The sequence below is a fragment of the Lactuca virosa genome, chromosome 5 (genome assembly GCF_052849685.1).
Source record: "Lactuca virosa cultivar CGN04683 chromosome 5, Lactuca_virosa_CGN04683_v6, whole genome shotgun sequence".
Taxonomy (NCBI): domain Eukaryota; kingdom Viridiplantae; phylum Streptophyta; class Magnoliopsida; order Asterales; family Asteraceae; genus Lactuca; species Lactuca virosa.
This window is the reverse complement of record NC_136430.1, coordinates 408,402,688-408,428,258: the sequence shown is the minus strand read 5'-3', so window position 1 is coordinate 408,428,258 and position 25,571 is coordinate 408,402,688. Positions and strand designations below refer to the sequence as shown.

The following is a 25,571-nucleotide window of genomic DNA, read 5'->3' as shown; positions in this document are numbered from 1 at the left end:
TGCACCAAAATCGGCCAGCCCTCACTAGAATCACTTAAGTGCCGATTTTACAAGGATGAGGCTTCTTTATATAGTGTGCACATTAGGGTTACACCATGTAACTCATGCATTTCCATATTCCTCATGAACCATAGGTTTTAACCTCCATGGAGTATCCATGGATCACACCATGGGTTTAGCCCATCATGAAAAACTATGGATCATAAGCCCACTATATTAAGAATGAATGATTTACCAAATCAATCCCCATTTATTTAATTAGTCTCTTTTGATCACAAAATTAATTCCAAACTAATTCTTGATCAATACTAATTAAATAATTCATATTAATATATTAGAACTTATAATATATTAATAAACCATAAATATCCTCTTCTCACAAAAGTCTATTCAAATTGTTCCGATGCCATGCAACCCAAATGGACCATGCCAAATCGGGTCAAGTACATACCAAATATAGTTATGGACTTAGACACCTTATCCAACACTTTAGCCATATCGCCTCCTTCGATGCTTCACTTGCTGCTATATACTCTGATTCTCACGTTGAATCAGCTACAGTCTCCTCATTGGAACTTTTCCAAGTTACTGCTCCTCCATTTAAGGTGAATATCCAGCCTGACTGAGAGCGGAAATTATTTATGTCGGTCTGAAAGCCGGCATCACTATACCCTGTCACTCTCAAGTCATTACTCCTACCGAGGGTGAGGACCCAGTCCTTAGTCCTCCGCAGGTACTTAAGAATGTTCTTTACCGCAGTCCAGTGAGCTTTACCAGGATTCCCTTGATATCTAATAACCATGCTCAAAGCAAAGGTGACATCAGGGCGAGTACACGTCATAGCATACATGATCGAGCCAACAGTAGAAGCATATGGTATTTGACTCATTTCTGCTATCTTAGCCTCTGTACTTGGACTCTGAGTCTTACTCAGTTTGGTATTGCTCTGGATAGGTAATTCTCCTTACTTGGATTCCTCCATGCTTAAACGCTTCAACACTTTGTCCAAGTAGGTACTTTGACTAAGTCCAATTAGTCTTTTACTCATGTTTCTCAATATCCTTATCCATAGAATATAAGCAACTTCCCCAATGTCCTTCATAGCAAAACACTTCCCAAGCCAGGACTTAACCTCCTCCAAGGTTGGGATGTCGTTTCCTATGAGCAATATGTCATCCACATACAATACCAGAAAGCTAATTATACTCCCACTAGCTTTGACATACACACAGCAATCATCCTCGCTTCTTGATAAACCAAACTCTTTGACTTTCTCATCGAAACAAAGATTCCACCTGCGAGATGCTTGTTTCAATCCATAAATGGACTTCTCAAGCTTACACACTCTATTAGGGTACTTTGCATTGACAAAACCCTCTGGCTGACTTATGTAAACATCTTCATCCAACTTCCCATTAAGGAAAGTGGTTTTGACATCCATTTGCCATATTTCATAATCATGAAATGCAGCTATGGCTAGCATAACCCTTATAGATTTAATCTTAGCCACTCGTGAGAAGGTCTCATCATAGTCAACTCCAGGAGTTTGTGTAAAGCCCTTAGCAACGAATCGCGCCTTATAAGTGTGTACTTTCCCATCCATGTCGGTCTTCTTCTTGAAGATCCATTTGCACCTGACCGTCTTACGTCCCGGTACATTGTCAACCAAGTGCTAGACTTGATTGTCATACATGGACTGAAACTCGCTGTCCTTTGCCTCTTTCCATTTATGGCAGACTCGGGGCCTTCCATGGCTTCCTTGTAGTTGTTAGGTTCATCCAAGTTTACCAGTGTACTATCACTGATCAATGTGTCACCTTCAGTAGTAATATGGAAACCATAAAACTCAGGTGCCTGTCTAACTTTACTGGAACGCCTCAGAGGTAATTAAGGACTCGTCAACTGGCTCAACAGGAGTTTCCTCCTTGGGTTGGGCGCTAGTCTTTGAGGTTCCTTCATCGCTTAATTCTTGAAGCTTTTCAAGGTCACTTTGCCTCCCACTGTCCTCTTGGCATATGAGTTCTCTCTCGCAAAAGACTCCTTTCCTTGCAAAGAAGACAACATTTTCACTCGGTCTATAGAAGAGATATCCAAAGGATTTCTGTGGATAGAAAATACAACGCTCACTTCGAGGTTCGAGCTTGTCGAGAGTTTCATTTCTCACAAAAGCCTCGCAATCCCAAACCTTGATGTGTGCTAAAAAAGGAACCTTCTCTGTCCACATCTCGTGAGGTGTTTTGGAAGCCTTTTTAGTTGGGACTAGATTAAGGATATGGGCGGCAGTCTCTAAGGCATACCCCCAGAATGAGATAGGTAACAAAGCTTGACTCATCATGGAACGAACCATGTTTAGCAAGGTTCGATTGCGCGTGTCAGCTACACCATTAAGCTATGGTGTCGTAGGTGGCGTCAATTGTGAAACAATTCCACATTCCTTAAGATAGTCGTGGAACTCGATACTAAGATACTCTCCTCCTCGATCGGATCAGAGCATATTTATCTTCCTGCCCAGCTGATTCTCCACTTCTTGTTTAAACTCTTTGAACTTTTCAAAGGTTTCAAACTTATGCTTGATTAAGTAGATTGATATTTGCATATGTAGCCATATATTTAGTATAGATTTTTATCAATTATTAGTTAATTATTTGCATATTATGGACAAAAGGTACTTAATAATGTTTGAATTATATTTTCAGTCCAGAAGCCGTGCTCGGAAGCAAAAGGAAGCAGGAGTCATGAACGAAAGCTCGGGAATGGAAGAAAGAAGAAAAAGGCTTAATTTTGAAGCTACTCGTCGAGTAGGGTCGTCTACTCGACGAGTAGACACGAAGGTTCGCGAAGAAATACGAGAAGTCCTTGCCGCATACGGATTCAACAAATGGACTCGTCGAGTCAGTTATCTACTCGACGAGTAGCCCCTGTTTCGAGAAAATTATAAATAGACTTCACAAACCCGAATTGAGGACTCTCTGGCTTTTTGGAGAACTTACTTGGCGACTAAGGAACTTGCTGGAGATCAGAAGAACGTGTGAAGAACCCTAATCCTTCATTCTTAAGAGATTAAGGCACTTTAGGTTTAATTTTCCACTTACTTTTGAATTGAATTATGTTAGGATTATTTGAATTTGTTTTTAAGCTTTCATACACTGAAATCATGAACTAATTTCCTTAGTTTCTGTTTGGGGAAGACAAATTTGCTCCTATGGTTTAATTTACTCTTTTGATTAATTGTTAGTTGGTGATATTGTTAAATTAAGCTTGTTAAAGACCCTTATGCATTAACTACAACTATTTTCTGTTAACTGCTAAGTGATTAAGCTGCATGAACATCTCTTAATTGCTTATCTCATATAAATTATGTGAACACAATACTATATGCCTAGGAATAATGAACATGAAACTAGGATTAACTAGAGAATGGGTAAATTAATGTGTGAGCTTGTATGATACACCATCAACAAGAGGTTAATTGAATCACCAAACTTAATTAGCTAGCTACAAGTCTTATTTAACCCGAATAATCAACCTAGGAAATCTATTAGTTTAATCAACTGGCCATTGTTTGAATTAGTATGTTTTCTAAGGATTAGTAATAGCGAATGCGAATCTAATCACTAGAGTCGGTAACCAATAACAATTAATCTATTATATTATCATAAAAATTAACCATATGAGTAAATGAGTTGAATCTAAACAGAAACCCTTTTTGATCATTGAATTTACTTTGTTTTTACGTGCTTTCAGCTTTTAATTGAGTAGTTAAGTTTCAGTTAAGTTTCTAGTCTTGTAAAACTAGAGAAACCCCTATTTTCTATTACTTGTTTTTAGTTAATTCTAGTTTTTAGTTTTAATTTTCCGTTCCCTGAGTTCGATACCCTATTTATTTAACTACACCACAATTGACAGGTTCACTGCCTTTGTGTGTCAATTTTATAATTAAAAGTAGGATTAAAACCAGTTGAATTTACACACATCAAGTTTTTGGCGCCGTTGTCGGGGAACGGTTCAAAAATTAGCACTAATTTCTAGTTTTATCGATCCTTTGTGTGAGATTTATCTTGCACAAAGTTATTTTTAGGTAATTTAGTTATTAGGATTAGTTTTCATAGTTTTCTGTTTTAGAAATTTAATTAGATTTTTTTTTTCTGTTTCTGCCTTGAACTCGCCGAGTGCAATCGACGCTACTCGGCGAGTCCAGCGCTGTTTCACAGTTTTTATTTTTATTTTCTTTTTGTTCTTTTTACGTGTTTTTCTTACTTTGGTTGCAGTTGTTACATGACCCGAGGATCGAATACGTCTTTGGTTCCTCCACTTGAAGACCCGGAGTCCGCTCTAAGAAAGAACAAAGGAAAAGCCGTTGGAGAATCCGCCTCTTCAAAGAACTCACCCTTGAAGAATCTCAAATCCGTTTTTAGCAAGAAAAAGAGCAGCAAATCAGGAGCATCCAACACCTCTTCCTTGGCAAACGAAGACCCAATCAAGGAAGACATCGTGAACGAGTCCGAAAGAGAAGAAAGCGAATTTGAAGAAGGTAGCGATCTAGAAGGTGACTTTGACAACACCATGGCAAACATCGATGACGTCCCCATGGGCGAATGGAAGAAGAGGATACGAGATGATACCGGCCTGGGACTTGTGCAACCCGCGATTCCCGCGACTACCACTTTTGAGCTTAAGGGTCACATACTTGCTCAACTCAAGGAGATCCCCTTCTACGGAAAAGACCACGAAGATGCCTATAAACACTTGGATGAAGTCAATGACGTGGCTGATTATTTTAATGTTCCAAATGTGCCTTGCAAAACCCAGCTGCTTCGTATGCTTCCAGTGACATTCAAAGGTGCTGCAAAGGATTGGTTCAAGTCACTCCCTCCCGGATCCATCACTACATGGGCTAAGATGAAGGAAGAATTTATTGACCAGTTTTGCCCACCTTCGAAAATAGCCAAGTTGAAGAAGGCTATTGCCAACTTTGAACAACAACCTGGAGAGTCCCTTTATGAGGCATGGGAGAGATACAAAAGTCTACTAAGGAATTGCCCACATCATGATCTTAATAGCCAACAAGAAGTCTCCATTTTCTATGATGGAGTCAATGTAACAACTAGGCAGCTCCTTGACTCGCAAGGACCCCTCACAAAGAAGGCACCCCCGGTGATCAAAGAACTAATTGAAGAATTCTCTAAGCATTCTAGAGAATACCACAATCCAAGGAATGATATGACCAAGGGATCGGCCTATGCAGCTTCTGAAGATTTGTCGGCAGTTATGGCAATGTTGAAAACCATGGATAGGAGGATGGATAAAATGGATCAAACAATCCATGCTATTCGGGTAGGATGTGAGAATTGCAATGGGCCTCATCTAACTAGAGATTGTGATTTGGACTAGAACGGGAATAAGAAAGTGCAAGTATGCTATTCTAGTGGTGATAGATTTGATGACGATTGGCGAAAACCTAAGAAAGAATGGCTCCCTTATGATGAGTACAAAAAAGCGAGGGAGGAGAAATTTAGACAAAAGTCAAGGGGTTCTTACCAAAAGGAGGAGCCGGTACAAGAAAAGAAACCAAATCTAGAAGAAATGCTCACTAAATTTGTAGATGCATCCGAAAAAAGACACAATGACCACGTTGCTTCAATACAAGATACAAGAACAATATTAAGGAATCAGCAAGCATCCATTCACAACATTGAGAAGCAGCTGGGGCAACTCGCCCAACAAATGAATCAAAGAGCACCGGGAGAACTTCCTAGTAACACCGAGAACAATCCAAAAGGCACACATATAAACATTGTCACAACTAGGAGTGGGAAGATTATAACCCCTCTGGCCCCTATTCAAAACGAAGACCCGAAGCTGGTACAAGAGAAGGAGGCAGAAGGGCAGAACGAAAATCAGACCCAGCTGAACCCAGACCCTACTCGCCGAGTCCACGATATGGAATCGACGAGTCCGACATCTGATCAAAAAAATACACCTCCTGTTAAGCCATATCAGCCTCCAATGCCATATCTAGCCCGAGCTAGACAAGAGAAGAATGAAGAAGACTACCAGAAGTTTCTAGAACACATAAAGGCTCTTCAAATTAATTTACCATTCATAGAAGCAGTTGCTCAAATGCCAAAATACGCCAAATTTCTCAAGGATCTTCTAACTAATAAAAGGAAGATGGAAGAAGTGAAGAAGGTGGTCCTAAACGAGAACTGCTCAGTTGCTATGTTAAACAAACTTCCCAAGAAGAAAGGAGATCCGGGAAGTTTAACATTGCCCTGCCAATTTGGAAACTTGGCCACCATTTACGCACAAGCTGATTCAGGAGCAAGTGTAAATCTCATGCCTTACTCGTTTTTCAAAAAGTTAGATCTCCCCGAGCCAAGACCCATTCGTATGGCAATCCACCTAGCAAACAAGACGGTTACATTTCCTATAGGAATTTGTGAAGATCTTTTGGTAAAGGTGGACAAGTTCGTGTTCCCCGCGGACTTTATAGTTCTATACATGGAAGCGGATCCCCAAGTCCCGATCATATTAGGAAGACCTTTTCTTAATACGGCAAGTGCTATCGTCGACATGCGAGATTCTAAACTTACCCTTCGGGTAGGATGAATCAGTCACATTTGGAGTTGATCAAGCCATGAAGCATGCAAGGAGTAGTGATGACATGACATTTTCAATTGACATGTTGGAAGAAATGTTGGAAGATTGGAAAGAAGAAAAACCAAGCAAGTCCACCGTCTCATTTGAAGAAGAGTTTGATTCTGAAAGGGACTTGATGGAGTTAGAAAGACTGCTCGAGGAAGCTGAGTATGACGATCTGATCAGAGGTGCAGAAAGACCGACTCGCCGAGTAGCCTCGATCGACTCGGCGAGTCCATTCGAAGAAACTCGAACAGTCGCGAATACTACATCGGACTCGACGAGTCTCCTTACTGGACTCGACGTGTTCAATATTCAGAACACAAAAACTGAGCTCAAGGCACTACCAGATCACTTGGAGTACGCATTTCTTGAAGATGGCCAGCAAAAACCTATAATTATAGCTGCTGATTTGGCCGAACATGAGAAGAAGAGCCTTGTGGGTGTACTAAAGAAGAGGCAAGGTGCTATAGCATGGAAGATAACCGACATAAAGGGAATTAGTCCGGCCTATTGTTCCCACAAAATCAACTTAGAAGATGGATCAAAAGCTGTAGTACAACGCCAAAGAAGACTCAACCCGAATATGCAAGAAGTTGTGAAAAAGGAGGTGGTGAAATTACTAGATGCCGGAATCATTTATTCAATCTCCGATAGCCCATGGGTGAGTCTGGTCCAAGTGGTGCCGAAGAAAGGAGGCATGACGGTAGTGGCTAATGAAAACAACAAATTAATTCCAACAAGGACGGTAACCGGGTGGCGAGTTTGCATCGACTATAGGAAGCTAAATGAGGCCACATGCAAGGATCACTTTCCATTACCTTTTATCGATCAAATGCTTGAGAGGCTTTCTGGTCATCTTTATTATTGTTTTCTCGATGGGTTTTCGGGGTACTTTCAAATTCCAATCGACCCACAAGACCAAGAGAAGACCACTTTTACATGCCCGAGTGGAACATTTGCATATAGACGCATGCCTTTTGGGTTATGCAATGCACCAGCTACTTTCCAAAGGTGCATGATGGCTATCTTTCATGACATGGTCGAAAAGTTTATGCAGGTTTTTATGGATGACTTCTCGGTTTTTGGGTCCTCTTTTGAAGATTGCTTGTCCAACTTGGATCTAATGCTAGCAAGATGTGAGAAGACCAACCTTGTTCTCAATTGGGAGAAGTGTCATTTTATGGTGAAGGAAGGCATTGTGTTGGGCCACAAGATCTCAAAGAAGGGGATAGAGGTGGATAGAGCAAAGGTTGATACGATAGCCAATTTACCACCTCCATCAAATGTCAAGGGAGTCAGAAGCTTTCTAGGCCATGCGGGATTTTATCGCCGATTTATTAAAGATTTTTCAAAGATTGCTAGGCCCTTGACTCAATTACTCTTGAAGGATGGCCCATTTGATTTTTCCAAGGAATGTCATGAGGCATTTCATTTGCTAAAGGAAAAATTAACCACTACTCCTATCATGATAGCACCAAATTGGAATTTTCCTTTCGAGCTAATGTGTGATGCTAGTGATTATGCTGTGGGTGCTGTTTTAGGGCAAAGGGTTGATAAACATTTTCAACCAATCTACTACGCAAGCAAGACATTGAATCCTACCCAAGAGAACTACACTACTACCGAGAAGGAGCTGTTAGCGGTGGTATACGCCTTTGACAAGTTCCGGCCATACTTAGTCTTATCCAAGACAATCGTTTTTACCGATCACTCTGCGTTGAAGTATCTATTTGCCAAGCAAGATGCGAAGCCCAGATTGATACGTTGGGTCCTACTTCTACAAGAGTTTGATATCGAAATACGCGATAAAAAGGGGATGGAAAACGTAGCTGCCGATCATTTATCAAGACTAGAGAACCCACTTTTGGAGAAGCTAGAAGAAGATAAAATTGGAGATGATTTTCCCGATGAGTATATCTTGGTAGTAGCGGGAGAAGTGCCATGGTTTGCGGATATAGCAAATTACTTAGCAACTAAATACATCCCAAAATATTTGACTCGCCAACAAAAGAAGAAATTCTTTTCGGAAATTAAATACTACTTTTGGGACGAACCATACCTTTTCCGAAGCTGGTCGGATGGAATGATAAGAAGATGTGTATTCGGGAAGGAAAGTCAAGAAATTTTGGCACATTTCCATAGTGGACCCACCAGAGGACATCATGGAGCACATTACACCGCGAAGAAGATTTTTGATATTGGATTCTATTGGCCTACAATTTTCAAGGATGCTGCTCAATATGTCAAGGAATGTGACTCATGCCAAAGAGCGGGAAATATATCATCCCGAAATGAAATGCCCCAACATAGCATTCAAGTGTGTGAAATATTTGATGTGGGGGATTGACTTCATGGGACCCTTTCCCGTGTCTAAAGGAAATAAATACATCTTGGTGGCGGTTGATTACGTATCTAAATGGGCGGAAGCACAAGCATTACCCACTAATGATGCTCGGGTGGTGGTACGATTTTTAAAGAAATTATTCTCACGATTTGGAGTTCCTAAAGCTCTCATTAGTGACCGGGGCACTCATTTTGCCAATGATCAATTAGCTAAGGTGTTGCAAAAATATGGTGTTCACCATAGATTTTCAACATCCTATCATCCTCAAACGAGTGGCCAAACCGAAGTAACGAATAGGGCGTTGAAGACAATACTAGAAAGATCGGTTGGAAGTAATAGAAAAGAGTGGTCGGATAAGCTTGATGATGCACTTTGGGCTTTCCGGACAGCTTTTAAGACACCTATTGGTACTACACCATATAGGCTAGTCTATGGAAAAAATTGTCATTTACCGGTTGAAATAGAGCACAAGGCTTATTGGGCATTGAAGGTGTGCAATTTTGATCTAGTTGAACTTAGAACTAACCGGTTGATGCAAATGAATGCCTTGGAAGAACTTAGGAATGAAGCTTACACTAGTTCCTTAATCTACAAAGAAAAGACCAAGAGTTGGCATGATAGAAGATTGAAAGGTAATAAAGACTTTAGAGAAGGACAAAAGGTGTTACTCTTCAATTCAAGGCTCAAACTATTTCCGGGAAAGCTTAAGACACGATGGGACGGTCCATTTATAGTAAAGAAAATCTTTCCACATGGAGCTATTGAGCTACTATCAAGAGATGGAACTCCTTTCAAGGTTAATGGTCATAGGGTGAAAAAATATGAAGAAGGAATTCCAAGGAATGAAGAACTTCAAGAAGGGCTGCTACTGGAAGGGATTACAGAAACGTAGAGCGGGAAGGAGTCCAGCTAATGACTCCTTAAAAAGAAGCGCTTCCGGGAGGCAACCCGCGTTTAGAGTTTGCTTTTTTTTCGTTTTTATTTTGCTTAGGATTTGTTTTTTTTTATCAGTCTTCTTCTATGTTCAAAATGATTGATTGAGGGCTAACAATGCTCAAGTATGGGGTGGCATACATTTCATTTTACAAACTCAAATTTTTCACAGAATGAAAACCTCGGCGAGTCTCTAAGGCTACTCGACGAGCCCATTTCAGAAATCTCGAAAAAATGCTGAATCAGGCATCTACTCGCCGAGTAGGTCCGCTTACTCGACGAGTACATATATTGACACGAAAAAAAAATTATTTTTATTACATTCTGTAAAAGAGGGTTTTTTACCCTAATTTGCAAACACTCAGCCATTCAAACGAGCCGCCTCCCCATACTCGACGTGCAAACACTCTCAAGCATCCATCTTGATTTTTCTCTTCTTCTGCAAATTCAACCAACAAGGAACCATGTCTAGGAGAGGACAAAGCTCACGAGGAGGAGGTTATGGGGACATCCCATGGTTGACTTTTCCAAGCATCACCAACAAGTCTTCACTCACACGAACAAAAAACAAGCTGGAGACTTTGAGGCGGAAGGAATTTTATGTTCCTAATGAGTTAGACTGGTCATGGATGGGGCAAGCTGGGCTGGAAGAAGCACTAATCCATTATTTGGTCAAGTCTTGTGAAATTCATGGGGTCCAAATAATCTGTGACGGGTGGAGTCGGTTGTTTAAGCTGCAAGAGCCGGTATATCAAGAGCTTTGCTGGGAATTCTTTGCTACCATCTCTTTCCGTGGTGGTGATGACTACTATAGTCCAAACATTATTTCATTCTGCCTTGGAGGAGAGTTTCGCCAGTGTAGTATGGCAGAGCTGGCATGGAGGCTGGGAATTTATGATCAGAATGAGATCATGTCTGAGACGTTTGAGTCATTTTTGGAGCAATGCCACAAAGACTTGCCCGAGGGTGTTGTTGCCTCTACTTGGTGGAACACAATTGCCAACCAAGTCTACATCCCTTCATGCGCTCAAGAGGGGATGATCTGATCCCCGATTCATCGCCTAATACATCGTCTGATCGCAAGCTCTATAAACATGCGAAAGGATGACAATAAAGTCCCCACTCTAGACATCTTCTACATGTGGAGTATTATTACTCCTAATGTATTTTGCAATTTACCATATTGCATGGCAAAATACTTGGCCGAGGGGGCAGTGAAAGAGCGGGTGACTTCAAAAATCAATGGCGGCATGTTTGTGACAAGGCTTGCAAGAACCTATGGTATTTTGGACCGGCAAGAGGCACAAGCATTGACCATGATTCCTAGTCCTCCCTTCACCACAACTTTATTTAGGAGGGCTAGGATCATTGAGGATTATGGAGGGGGCCATGTTAGCATTCCAAATGATGATGAACCGTTGGTGCCGGAAGAACCGAGAAGGAGGGTAAGGCGAAGGAGAGAGCGGATGCCACGAGACCCACCGGTTATTCCGGTGGATGAGGAGCTGCCTATGGATTGGTATAATGTTGAGCAACGAAGGTACCAAGACGATCTCGGCCGAGGCGTGAACTATGTCAATGAGTCATTTACTTATTTATTTGAGCAAATGCATTTTGCGCCAAGGCTCGGGCCCGGATTCCCGTATGTACCCAGTTGGGATGAAAGGTTGCAAGCAAGAAGAAACCAAGCGGGCAGAAGTGGAGCCGGAGGAGATGAAGATGAGGAGGAAGATTGATGCTTTATTGTGTTTTTGATGTTTAAGACTATTTATTTTTATTTGTGTTGAGTGTTGAACTTGTAGGATGTTTAAGTAGGAACTTGTTTTCTTTTATTACTTGTGGTTGTTTTCTTTTCAGATTGAAGGATGGGATGCATGCAAGAGTCTCAATGGTCAAGTTTAGAGTGAGGATCGGGTCTAGATGAGAATGTGCATAAGTTAGGGTCGAGTCTGTTTTCAAGAAGAGTCTTAGAGTGGTATTTGTTGAAGAAAAATGAAGAAAATACACTGAGTTATCATACCCAGCCATGTCAGAAACGGAACCCAAAAGCAGAAAATTTATATATTTCTCACTCAGCGATGGACTCGCCGAGTGCACAATACCGACTCGACGAGTCCGAGTCCAATTTCACGATTTCTCTGCTTCATACGCTGCTGCTCGACGTGTTTCCGTATAGACTCGACGAGTCTACCACTTTTTCATTCTCAAGGCTTATATTTTGCTCATATTCACTATGGCTCGCGCTCATATTCCTTAGAGTTTTAATTTCTGAAGATTTCCGAGTATTTTTTTCTGCATTTTTGGAGCCTTCCCACACAAGATATGACACCCAAGACATGGATGAGCTGTTCCCATGTCTAAAGTCAGCTGAAGATGGAGCTTCACATGAAGAAGATCGACCTCGCCACTACTACCCCAGGGGAGTTTGTTCCAATTCTCTCTCTATGTTTTTATTCTTCTTTATCATGCATAATATGCAATGGGGACATTGCATAAATTAAGTGTGGGGTAGGGGGTTGGTTAACTTTAGTTAAAATTTTAGTTAAATTTTGAAAATTTTGAAATTATAGGATTAATTTAGAAAATTTTGGTAAATCAATTAGGAATCATGCTAGTGTTATGTTTGATGATTGCATGAAGACCCAAATGTTTAGTTGAGCCAATATACGTTCTAGTGCATTTGTGGCCTCCTTTATTCTAGTGAAATCATGGGACAAAAACACAACCTCACTTAGTTTGAGGGATGCAATATGTTTAGCATCGTGTACCAGAAATGTATCCAGGAAAATTTTTATCTTTAATCAATAAAGGTTGAAGTTGAGCATCCCTGCTTAAGCATGTAGGTTTGAGTGAAGAAAAAAAAAGAGAGAGAATTACAAGAAAAGTTTGAAGAAATTCTGGAGCAGTTAAAGTAAAGATCAAAATGTCAAAATTCCAAAAGTTCAAAAGTGGAAGATACCAAAACTTAAATCAAACAAGGTGAAGAATTCAAAGAAATTAAAGTTTAAATTATCAAGAGAGTGAAGAATTCCAAAAAGCTCCATAGTGGTATCGAAAATTGTAATTTTTAGAATATGTATGCTTGGGTTGCTCAACCAAAAACACCTTGAGACTTGGAGGTTTTCTGCGGATGGATTCGGAGGGATGCATAAAATGAGCATTGTTCAAAAGAAGTGGGCGAGTGTTTATGAGGATTGTGAGTATTTAGGATTAGGGGGTCGTTTAGGAAAAATTTAGACACAAATGCATGCGTTGCGGTCTTGGCATAATGGTTGGGTTTGATTGGGATTGTCTTATGTGATATTAGTGTGTTAAAATTCAGTTTTGCTTGGGGGCAAGCAAAAGTCAAGTGTGGGGTATTTTGATATTTGCATATGTAGCCATATATTTAGTATAGATTTTTATCAATTATTAGTTAATTATTTGCATATTATGGACAAAAGGTACTTAATAATGTTTGAATTATATTTTCAGTCCAGAAGCCGTGCTCGGAAGCAAAAGGAAGCAGGAGTCATGAACGAAAGCTCAGGAATGGAAGAAAGAAGAAAAAGGCTTAAATCTGAAGCTACTCGGCGAGTAGGGTCGTCTACTCGACGAGTAGACACGAAGGTTCGCGAAGAAATACAAGAAGTCCTTGCCGCATACGGATTCAACAAATGGACTCGTCGAGTCAGTTATCTACTCGACGAGTAGCCCCTGTTTCGAGAAAATTATAAATAGACTTCACAAACCCGAATTGAGGACTCTCTGGCTTTTTGGAGAACTTACTTGGCGACTAAGGAACTTGCTGGAGATCAGAAGAACGTGTGAAGAACCCTAATCCTTCATTCTTAAGAGATTAAGGCACTTTAGGTTTAATTTTCCACTTACTTTTGAATTGAATTATGTTAGGATTATTTGAATTTGTTTTTAAGCTTTCATACACTAAAATCATGAACTAATTTCGTTAGTTTCTGTTTGGGGAAGACAAATTTGCTCTTATGGTTTAATTTACTCTTTTGATTAATTGTTAGTTGGTGATATTGTTAAATTAAGCTTGTTAAAGACCCTTATGCATTAACTACAACTATTTTCTGTTAATTGCTAAGTGATTAAGCTGCATGAACATCTCTTAATTGCTTATCTCATATAAATTATATGAACACAATACTATATGCCTAGGAATAATGAACATGAAACTAGGATTAACTAGAGAATGGGTAAATTAATGTGTGAGCTTGTATGATACACCATCAACAAGAGGTTAATTGAATCACCAAACTTAATTAGCTAGCTACAAGTCTTATTTAACCCGAATAATCAACCTAGGAAATCTATTAGTTTAATCAACTGGCCATTGTTTGAATTAGTATGTTTTCTAAGGATTAGTAATAGCAAATGCGAATCTAATCACTAGAGTCGGTAACCAATAACAATTAATCTATTATATTATCATAAAAATTAACCATATGAGTAAATGAGTTGAATCTAAACAGAAACCCTTTTTGATCATTGAATTTAGTTTGTTTTTACGTGCTTTCAGCTTTTAATTGAGTAGTTAAGTTTCTAGTCTTGTAAAACTAGAGAAACCCCTATTTTCTATTACTTGTTTTTAGTTAATTCTAGTTTTTAGTTTTAATTTTCCATTCCCTGAGTTCGATACCCTATTTATTTAACTACACCACAATTGACAGGTCCACTGCCTTTGTGTGTCAATTTTATAATTAAAAGTAGGATTAAAACCAGTTGAATTTACACACATCATAGATATACCCATATCTACTATAATCATCAATGAAAGTCACATAGAAGTGGTTAGCATCCCTTGTGGCAGATCTGAAAGGTCCACACACATCTTTGTGTATGAGATCCAACAAACCCTCACCCATTTCACAAGAACCACTGAAGGGTGACTTGGTTATCTTTCCAAGCAAACAAGATTCACATGTGTCATATGATTTTAAGTCAAATCACTCCAAAACTCCATCATTTTGGAGTTGGGATTTGCGCTTCTTGTTGACATGTCCAAGAAGACAATGCCATAAGAATGCTTTATCCAAACCATTGGACGAATCGATATGCAACACATTATTTTCTAAGTTATCTACAACCATCACAGTTTCATATATACCATTACAAGGTAATGCTTCAAAATAAAGAATTCCAGTATAATAAGCATTTATTGAACCAATCTCATTATTAAACGAAAAGGTAAAACCTTGTTTATACAAACCATGAAAGGAAATAATATTTCTCGCCATATCTGACGAGTAGCAACAATTATTCAAATCTAAATTTAACCCACTACTAAGCAATAAAGAATAAACTCCAATCTTGGTGACAGGCGACTTTTTCCTATTCCCCATGATCAAGTTTATCTTCTCGTGCTCCACATCCCTACTTCTTTTTAGACCCTGCAAATCAGAACAAATGTGAAAACCACATCCTGTATCAAAGACTCAAGAATTAGCATGTGATGAGTTATTAGACAAAATAGTGTAAATACCTGCAAAGGAGGGCTTGATCTTCTTATCCTTTATGTCCTACAAGTATTTGGGGCTGCTTTGTTTCCAGTGCCCTTTTTCATGACAATGGAAGCACTCTACTTCCTTTGGATTTGAGGAGGGGGTAGCAGGACCACCTTTGGGCCCACTAGAAGAGGATCCAACATGGGAGTTTCCCTTGTGGCTCTTTGAGGAAGCTTTCCTCTTCTTTCCCTTCCCATGTCCAATTGCCAAGACAGGGGCAACAGTAGTAGGAGTAGATACAACAGATTTACCTTTCAAACTGCTTTCATCAGTTCTCAAAAGACCTTGAAGCTTGCTTACAGTGACCTCCTCCTTGTTTATATGATAAGTCATACGAAACTGATCATAACAAGAAGGAAAAGAGTGTAGAATAATATGAATGACCAACTCTTCATCGACGTGGACATTCAGCTTCAGCAAGCGGTCCACAAACCTTTTCATCTTTTGCAAGTGGGTCGTGATAGACTCTCTATCCTTCATCTTGGTAGTAATCATGGAAGCTATGATTTCATACCTTTCCCGCCGAGCACTTTTATGGTACCTTTCCATCAAATCCTGGTGCATTTCATAAGACCAAAAATCCTCATAGGCCTTGTATGGTACCTTTCCATCAAATCATGTAGCAATCATAATACATGACACTTTGGTCGCGTCCCTCTCATGGGCCTTGTATTCAACAATATGTTCGGGAGTAGCTGTAGATTCATCAATCTCCTTAAGCTCTTTGTCGATAACATACTCTTTGTCCTCGTAGCGAATAGCCATGTGGATGTTTCGAATCCAATCATTGAAGTTCGATCCATCAAAGATGACTCTCCCATATAGGTTCATGAGGGAGAAAGAACCGGAAGGGATTGGGTTGGAAGGATTGTTTGAAGTAGACATCTGAAAAGAAAGACAAAGTTTAGATTAGATAAGGATCCTTAATCTAACACCCCAATGAAATACTAAGGCTAGGACCCAACACAATATTTTACAATTCGGAAGAGGGATGTCGTAATCCAATTGCAAAATATTTCAAGGTAGGTAATTGACGATTTACCAATTTCCACCATAAAAAACAAAATTGATTATTAAGTTTTAAATGATATGAAATTCCTAAATTCTTTTGAGATTCATTGAACTTTTCAATGGCATGTTTAAATCTCGATTATACCCTTCAAGTTTGTGACTAGGATACCAAGGATCACAAACAAGGTGTGAATAACCAAGCAAATTAGCTTAGTACACTTAATTTTACAAATCACCTAATCAATGTGTCGGTTAACCACACACGCTCCATTGATCCATGATTAACATCAAGTTACCCTTTGCCACACATTGTCAGTCCCAAATTAGTGTACCGGTTAAACCACACACGCTCCACTAACGACTTAACAAGGTGCAAAGTGCATTTTCATGGAATAGCACCATTTTCACATTTTTCCTAAAGTAACTAAGATTGGGAATTTATAATATCATTATACTTATTAATGAAGATTAATGTCCTATCCTACCCGTTCGGCTAACGACCCTCCACCAGTCAAGGAAGCAGTGGGTGAGAGTGGACACCCATTAAACCAACATTTTTTAGGCAATATACTTATACCCCCTTATAGACTGGCTTCGTGAATGAGACCTACTAACGGTAAGACTGACTTGTCTTATACATATACATGGGTATTAAACTCTTAATATCATAATAGTATAAGGGTTATATTTTAAACTTTTAAAATTCTAGAGTTTGGAATTAAAGTTTCATAAGTGAGACTTTTCAAGTTCCAAAACTTGAGGGCAAGTTTTGTAACTTGTCAAAACTTTTGATTTCCATAACTTATGGATTTTTAAGTTCTATGAATGAGACCTTTCAAATTCCAAACTTGAGGACAAGTTATGAAACCTTTCAAGACCTCTTGAATTCTTTAACTTACAAGAGTTAATTGTTTCATAAATAAGGACTTTTCATATTCCATAACTTGAGGACAAGTTATGGAACTTTTCAAGAATCATATAGATCAAATTTAACTAATCCAATTATCATATAATTCATCATTTACCAATTTGACCTAATTTGATTCATATTACAAGATAACTTCAAATTTTACAAATAATTAGTTTTTCACAAAATCAAGTAATTATCTTAAAATTTGACAAATTAATGTTTTTGGATGGGGATAAACATTACTATATTAGTAAAATCAAATTTTATGAACCAAAACAGTTTGTGGTAATGATCCTAATCCAAAACAGGCCAAAAACTCGAAAATCCTGCCATCTGATGATCCAACTCGTCGAGTTCAAGACAAAAAGCATCCAACTCGTCGAGTTAATCTATGGACTCGTCGAGTTCATCAGGCAGTTTCCAGAAATGTCATTTTTCCAACATCGATAATCAAACATTTGCATCAATATAATAGAAAACACTCATGGCTCTGATACCACTGTTGGGTTTTATGTACTCTAACATTCCTATGGTGCACATACAACCCCAATGCTTTGGATATAAGTTTTCTCTAATTATACATGCAATATTGGTTTCCAAAGTATGAAGCCTAAACTAGCATACAAGATTTCATATATGAATCATAAAACTAATTAGAAGATTACCTTTTGATGTAGCTAGTAGAACTTTGTCCTCGAGAGAACTTAGCACCCCAAGTGTTGTGCCTCAAACAAGTCACAAAGACCAATAAACAACTAGATGGATATGAGAGAGGTTATGGAGACTCAAAATCGGACTCTTCTTCTTGGAATGCAAGTGGTAACCGATTTTAGGCTTAAAGTTACATATATATAGTGTAGAATTCCAAGAGTCATGAGTAACCCTAATTCTTACACTTAAGCTTATGATCCATGCATTTGATTTGAACTAATACTTCATGGACTAACCCATAAGCTTATCCCATCACAAATCAATCATGGATTACTAGCCCAATCCATATGTACCAATTTAATTAGTCTCTTTTGATCACTAAATTAATTCTTGACCAATACTAATTAAATAATATGATTTCTCAATTAATATATTATACTTATAATATATTAATAAATCACAAACAACCTCTTTCTCAAATATCCATCTATCAAATTGTTCTGGTGATGGCAACCCGAAATGGACCATGCTACTCTCGGGTAAAGTACATACCAATTATAGTTATGGGCTTAGACACCTAATCCGACAATACTCTGATTTTTATGATGTATGACTTACTTATTTTATTGGTTTGTATCAAAAATGTTTTGGAATACTGTTTTTACTTAAATCAAAAATGAATTTTTTTGGGTCATGTTTTAAGGATGTTTCAAAAATATAATTATAACTACTATAGTTATCAATAAAGTTTATTTGGTATCTTGATCTTAGTCTTAGACATTAATTAGAAATGAATTCATACATAACAGTATATAGTTCCTTAATAATTATTTTTCTCTACAAATTAGTGAAAATATTATTAGGAACCTTTTATATACAAATAAAATTCACATATGTCAAATAAACTACATTATTTTCTTTCAAAGATCCATTTCTTGAAGGTGGAATACGTGGTTTTCATTTTTATAATAGAGATAATAATGTATTATATAATTTTTATTTAAAACTAGTTTAAATCAAAAGTGTTTGCATATATAACTTGTTATTTTGAAAACTTTGATATCTACTTTATAATTCTATTAAGAGATCTACTCTCATAAATAGAAATTAATAATTACCGAATATGAATATTATGGTTATGAAAAACGATTTAAGTAAATAATCAAATTTTAATAATTTAACCGAGACATATATTTACACATGCTAAATTAAAACATACATTTTCCAGAACAAACATTGTTTTATAATATAATTACATTATGTTCTTAGCATAAATTATAAACTAAACTCTAATAGTGAAGTTCCAACTTGCGTCTGCTCAGCTGGTTACTCTTCTATAAATACCTGCAAGCAATTTACAAATATTATATTAACATTTAAATGCCAAGTACTTGAGTGTTAAATGAAAAACATAAGTTCTATCTAGTAGATACCAGAAGTACTAGTCTCTTCCAGCCTTTCTTTTTAGATAAATAAGTAGTTCCTTGTTCCAATATCATGTTTCTCCACAAAAGAAACAAGATCCATCTATATGGGTCTTATTGGATTTCTTGGGCCTAAATGTATCCATTCCATAAAATATGGGCCTCTTAGATCACACATGGTGACTATTTTCAGCCTTGCTTTATTCTGTTGTTTAAACTAGCTTAAAACAAAATGTCACTGTATTGTTGGAATATTTGCATGACCTGTTATACTATCCAATATACATCTAAATTATCCAAGACTTAATGGAAGTCAAGAATAATTGTTCCTAGTATGATGGTAGAAGCATCTTAAGCATCATAATGATGCCTTTACTAGGTATCATTTTGTAACGTTGTGATTTTACCATAAACTTTTTTTCTTTTTAAAACAATCTTTAACAGAATACGTTAGTGAAATACTTAGTTTTTAATTTAAAACATTTTCAAACCACAACATTACCTCAAAATTCAAACATAATTCCGAACCATTAAAAATGTAAGAAAAAAGTACTTTAAAGTAAATAATCAAAAACGTGCCCAAGAGTGGTATCGATAATATAAATCTACTACCTATAGAGTAACCCCTCTCACCAAAGCGAAACTCTTAACCTTCCTGCACCAATCATAAGGAACCAAAGAGAAAAAATTCCAGCCCCTGCTGAGTGATAACATATAGCAAACAACCACATATCGTAATTATTCAATTACATATTCAACCGCATACATGCATATATGTCCATCCACAATTCTACCACATATATGTTCCCATCACTTGCTAGTAACGCATCAACAAATTAAAGGTGGTGGTGTGTCGGCTAATTGTGCGGAAGTTGCTCAGGCTGTTGTCTCCGAACCCTAGTTGCCATGAATACTCAATTGTCGATTACGCGAGAAAAACAAGAAACAAAAGTTGATAACGAGAATCGCAGACGACAAAATAAGCACTAGGATTTTATTTGGTGCGTCTGTGAGTTTAAGAAAAAAATACATAACCTGAAAGAGGTGTTGTGGGTTTAATAAGGGCGCTGGGTATTTTTTAACATCATGATTATAAAATCCCATCAATCCCCATTTTTTGTTTTGCTTTTTAGTTCTCTCGGGTACGTCCTCCTTTTACTATAAATGGAATATCTACACTGAGCATAGCCAAAACCTTTCGACATGTGACACATTATCAAGGAAAAGAAAAATATAAAAATAAAAATAAAACTGAAAAATAATGAATAATCAAATAGACTAAATTAAATGAAAATCGTTCCTTGAAAACGACGCAAATATTTCATGTAATAGTTTTAAATTTATAAATATGATTCTATTTCTACTAGTTGTCGTACACTTGGCAGTGTACCTAATCGTGAAATAATACAGTTGTGGCAAGAAAAAATGCCAGACACTTGGGGAATGGTAATGAATTAAAATTAGAATATTTGAGTATAGGTTATACTAGATAAACGAAAGCAATAAAAATGAGGGGTTGATTATAATAAAATCCCAAGTAAATCAATAACTAAACTACAAAGATAAATTAATTAGAAACGGGTCACTTCGGGTGTTTTGGTTTAGATTGGATTACATCTCAAAATCGTGGTTAATTACTTAAATGCAATGATTATTTATTCATTATTCACTGATTCCTAAACTGACTTGTCTACATGATTAGTTCACAAATACTAATGAATCTAAACTCTTAATTTCGTCGTTATGCCATTAATTATCCATAAATTCAGTGTTCAGTTCATACAATGTAAGATTTGATTTTTATTAATCTTAATGGTTATATAAATTAAATCACACATAAAATGGTCATCTAGTACGTGCACACACATTAAAGTTCATCACTTTTTTAACCTAACCATAGGTTATGATCAAACACTAGTCATAATTACGAATGATCATGAACAACTATGATTCAAATTAACAAAATTAGAATGACCATCTAAACTTTATGAATTCAAAAATTGGTAATAAAGTAATGATACTTAACACATATGGATCTTCAATCAAACTTGACCCAATAAATTAAATAAGAATAAATGATCCAATTAGCAAATTATTCCCTAATCTCAATGATTCATCTAATTCAAACACAAATCAAAAGGGTTTAATGCCCTAAATCAAAAAGTATAAAATCTTAGAAAATTAATCGGAATACTAATCATGGTCAGAATTGCAAACCGAATGATTTCCGTTATGAATTAGCTCTCGTATACATCATACCTTCGCTCCATATCACCTTAACGACCCTCAGACCGCCTTCTAGGCCCTCAAAATCACAACTTTTAGGTTTCTTGTCGACCAAGACTAATTGTATTGTAAGATAAACTATTAGAATATAAACCTTAAATGACACGCGAACCATGACACGTGCTAGTTTATGATATGCAAAAGTATGTGTCCTAAAAATAATGTTAGCTCTCCTAAAATTTAAAGGATTTAGGACACGTATTTTTACATGTCCTAATTAATGTCATAACAAAAAAGTCATACAGGACACCTAACATAAAACTTGTTTCGTGCAAGCATGTCGTTTTATAATTTTTTTAAGAACGTACGTCCATTCCTGATAATCATCACAAAATTGCAACCAGCGACTCAGGCTTTTTTCACTATTCATTCGACATGATCCGATCGATCTAGTAGGTAAGAAATAATATTTTCATATAGTTAATGAATTAAAGCGAAACCGCTATGTTAGATCTCGTCTGTGATCCCTGGGCTTGTTAATTGAGAGAGAAACCCCTACTATCGATCGTGGCCTTCATTGAGGACGAGCATTTCACTCTTGATTTCCCTAACTCTTTCTTATTTTCCACTCCAATTTTGAAAGAATCGATAGAAAACTTGGGTTCCCATTTGAATCACACTCATTTTCTAACTCTTAGAGAGCCGACGGTTTAAGGTATTACTAATCATCATGCTCATAGGCACCAATGATTCAAGCAGAGCCAATGACTCCTCCTCATCCACAACGTCGACAATTCACTGTTAACAATGCCAAAAAACACTTTTTGAGTTAATTAAGTAATACCAAACACCCTCCTGGTAACCTACAATCTTGCATCTTGACAACGAAGACAAAGTGACAAGTGAGGAACTAAAGAGCACGTGTTGCAGTTCTTTTTCGTCCTTCTTGTTCTCAACTTCACCTTGGAGGATTGAACCCTAACCTACAAATTATAAGTAAGCTTCTGAGTTCTAACTTCTCGTCTACTCCACTTGGTGTGGGTCATGTAGTATGTTATGGTTTTTGTAAAAAAATTCTTAATTAAGGTAACTAATGCATCACGTAGTTTATTCCACAAATAACGCTTAAATGATGAGTTTTGTCATCTTTTGCTCCGGTTTAACCAATTGGTTTAAAGCATTCTACATATTCATTAAAATTCCTGAACGAGAAGGAATATAAAAATGTTGCTCATTAGATTTGCTCCTAATTAATTATTTTATGTTTTTGTAAAGGGAGCTTTTTACTGTCATGTTTCTTTGTTAGGCATCATTGATGTTGCATAAATAAAGAAGACTATCTAGCAGTAGCAACATAAACCACGATATTGCCAGCACTATTGTTGAGCTTAATAAGATGTATTAAAACTTATTTCTGTAACTTTAAGAAACAAATCAGTTTTTTTCTTGATATCTAATGGGAAGATGTCGAAGAAAAAAAATTCCATGAATTTATGTATCAAGAGACCTCATAAACTTTTTAGACTATGTTCACTCTACTTATACGGGTCACCAATGATTAAGGAAGTTTGAAAATATAGAAACCATAATTAGTTATAATGTTTGAAAGTTTTCAGGAGATGAATTTTTTTTGGTGAAACTCCGCTACAAGTCTTACGGGTTCCAGTGAAAGTCAACTTATGTCCTAAGATTCAGAGTTTACACCTATTGAAAAAATGGAGATGGAAAATGAATCATAGCTAAGCCATATTAATTTGACATGTAAAGCTCAAGTGGTGGATGTGTCTCATAAGGATATTAGAAAGAGAGTTGTTATTGCAAGCTGCAAAAAGTATATGACTTAGTTTCTACCAACCAGGTTGCACAAATGGTGTCTTATTGAGGATCATAGATTTAGAGTTTCTACCAACCAGGTTGCAAAAAGTTCACTCTACTTATCCGGGTCACTAATTAAGGAAGTTTGAGATTATAGAAACCATAATTAGTTATAATGTTTGAAAGTTTTCAGGAGATGAAATTTGTTTTTGGTGAAACTCCACCTACAAGTCTTACGGGTTCCAGTGAAATTCAACCTATGTCTTAAGATTTAGAGTTTGCACATATTGAAAAAATGTGGATGGAAAATGAATGAAAACTAATCCATATTAATTGAAATGTGAAGCTCAAGTGGTGGATGTGTCTCATAAGGATATTAGCAAGAGAGTTGCTATTGAAAGCTGCAAAGTTATTTTGAGGAAAAAAGTATATGGATTAGTTTCTACCAACCAGGTTGCACTATTGAGGATCATAGAAAATGATGAATTCCACCCGTTTAAAGGAATGGAAAGTCCATAAAACTCTTTTAGATGTATTTCTTTTTTTACTCTAAATCCTGCTTGTCAGTGGAAAAGACATGAAAGCCCTTGTCATCCTCAAAGTGGAAAATATCCTAGAAAGATTTGTTCATTCCTGTACAACCATGGCTTAGATTTTACATTTGTGGTATAGGTAATTTTCCATTTTATGCAGAAGCGAAAGAAGAATTTGGTGACATTTGTTTAGTTCAAGTTTATAGTGTTCAAGGTTGTATCCCTAAAGATCCAGCTGTGCTTTGGAATGCTAAGTTTATACAAGCAAAAGAGCTCTTTAAGGGGCCCAATTAATGTTATTAATTGCTTATGGGACAAGAAGTAAGGTGTTCATATCTTTTTGTTTTTTTTTTGTTTTTTTATCAAATTCATTCAATAACATTCACTTATGACTGTTTTTTTCTTCCAGGTTTTGCAGGGTCACAAATTCATCTATGAAACACAATGCAGAGGGGGCTACTAACTATGATTAAATCGTTAGGAAGTGCAATACACGTTCATTTTTTCTTCATTCCTATAATGAACATCTATTCAAGTAATGATGAATGTTGTTATGTTATAGGTTTGTTATGCCAAATAATTTCTTCTGGGCATCTTGCTTACTATTCTTGATGTTTTTTTATCCGAATCTGATCATCATTTTCATTAAAAATATTTCATCGTTGCAGAACATATTTCAAATAGACATTTTCCACAATTCGTTCCATATCAAAATATTTCATTAGTGATAACATATTTCAAAAGACATTTATTTTCACATTCGATTCCTTCTTTAATTAAGGGCTAATTCAGGTATTAAACTGTTTCCATTTTTATGCTTAGGGTCTACGTCCAACAAATAAACCACTCCCAAGTATAGACCAAGGTGGAAAGAACAAATCAATCCACCAAGGCATCATTTCCATTAAGACATCTATCTCGCGAATAGGAGGCGCAACCCTGATATACCCCTCTAGTGCCTCTTATGAGGTATCGTGGACCAAGCAGTTTTCTTTTCATTTCTTTTCATTGATTTCCATTTCTTATCATTACTTTCCAAGCTTTACACATTTCATATGTTAGTATCAAAATACTCATTTCAAAAGTAAAACATCTATATTTCAAAACATTTCAAACACTTTTTCAAAACATTCGATCTTTGAAAATGTTGTTTACTTTGAAAAACATTCTTGCCTTCATGGCATTCTTTCAAAGTATCATTTCCAAAAAACGTTTGACACATCCATTTAAAAACATTTCATATATCAAACATTAGTGTTTCACTATCATAAAATCATTTTTCTATATACCCTAAAGTGGGAAAATACCAACACCTAGTCACCTCAATCACACATAGATTAGCTAGTCCTTTTCTAGCTCTTTTCCTTAGAGCAAGACTCTCAAATAACACCTATATAATATGGACATACGTAATTAAAATGAAAAAATACCCATAAAAGGTTAAAATACTACATTTTATTGTTTCATACTATCTCTCATGAAAAAAATATGAACGTAGGTATAAATCGTGCATAAATCCGAGCCCGTATGCAAAAGTTATGAAGAAAACAAGAAAATCTCTAATCAGAGACTTCC

The 25,571-nt window shown here is 36.9% G+C and overlaps 1 non-coding gene across 1 annotated transcript; it reads right to left on the bottom strand.

The window, feature by feature from the left end:
* Positions 1-4,947: 4,947 nt before the first annotated feature.
* Positions 4,948-5,054, bottom strand: LOC145118034 (small nucleolar RNA R71). The gene has a single exon (XR_013713018.1). It is a non-coding gene; the product is annotated as a small nucleolar RNA R71 (small nucleolar RNA).
* Between the last annotated feature and the right edge of the window lie 20,517 nt (positions 5,055-25,571).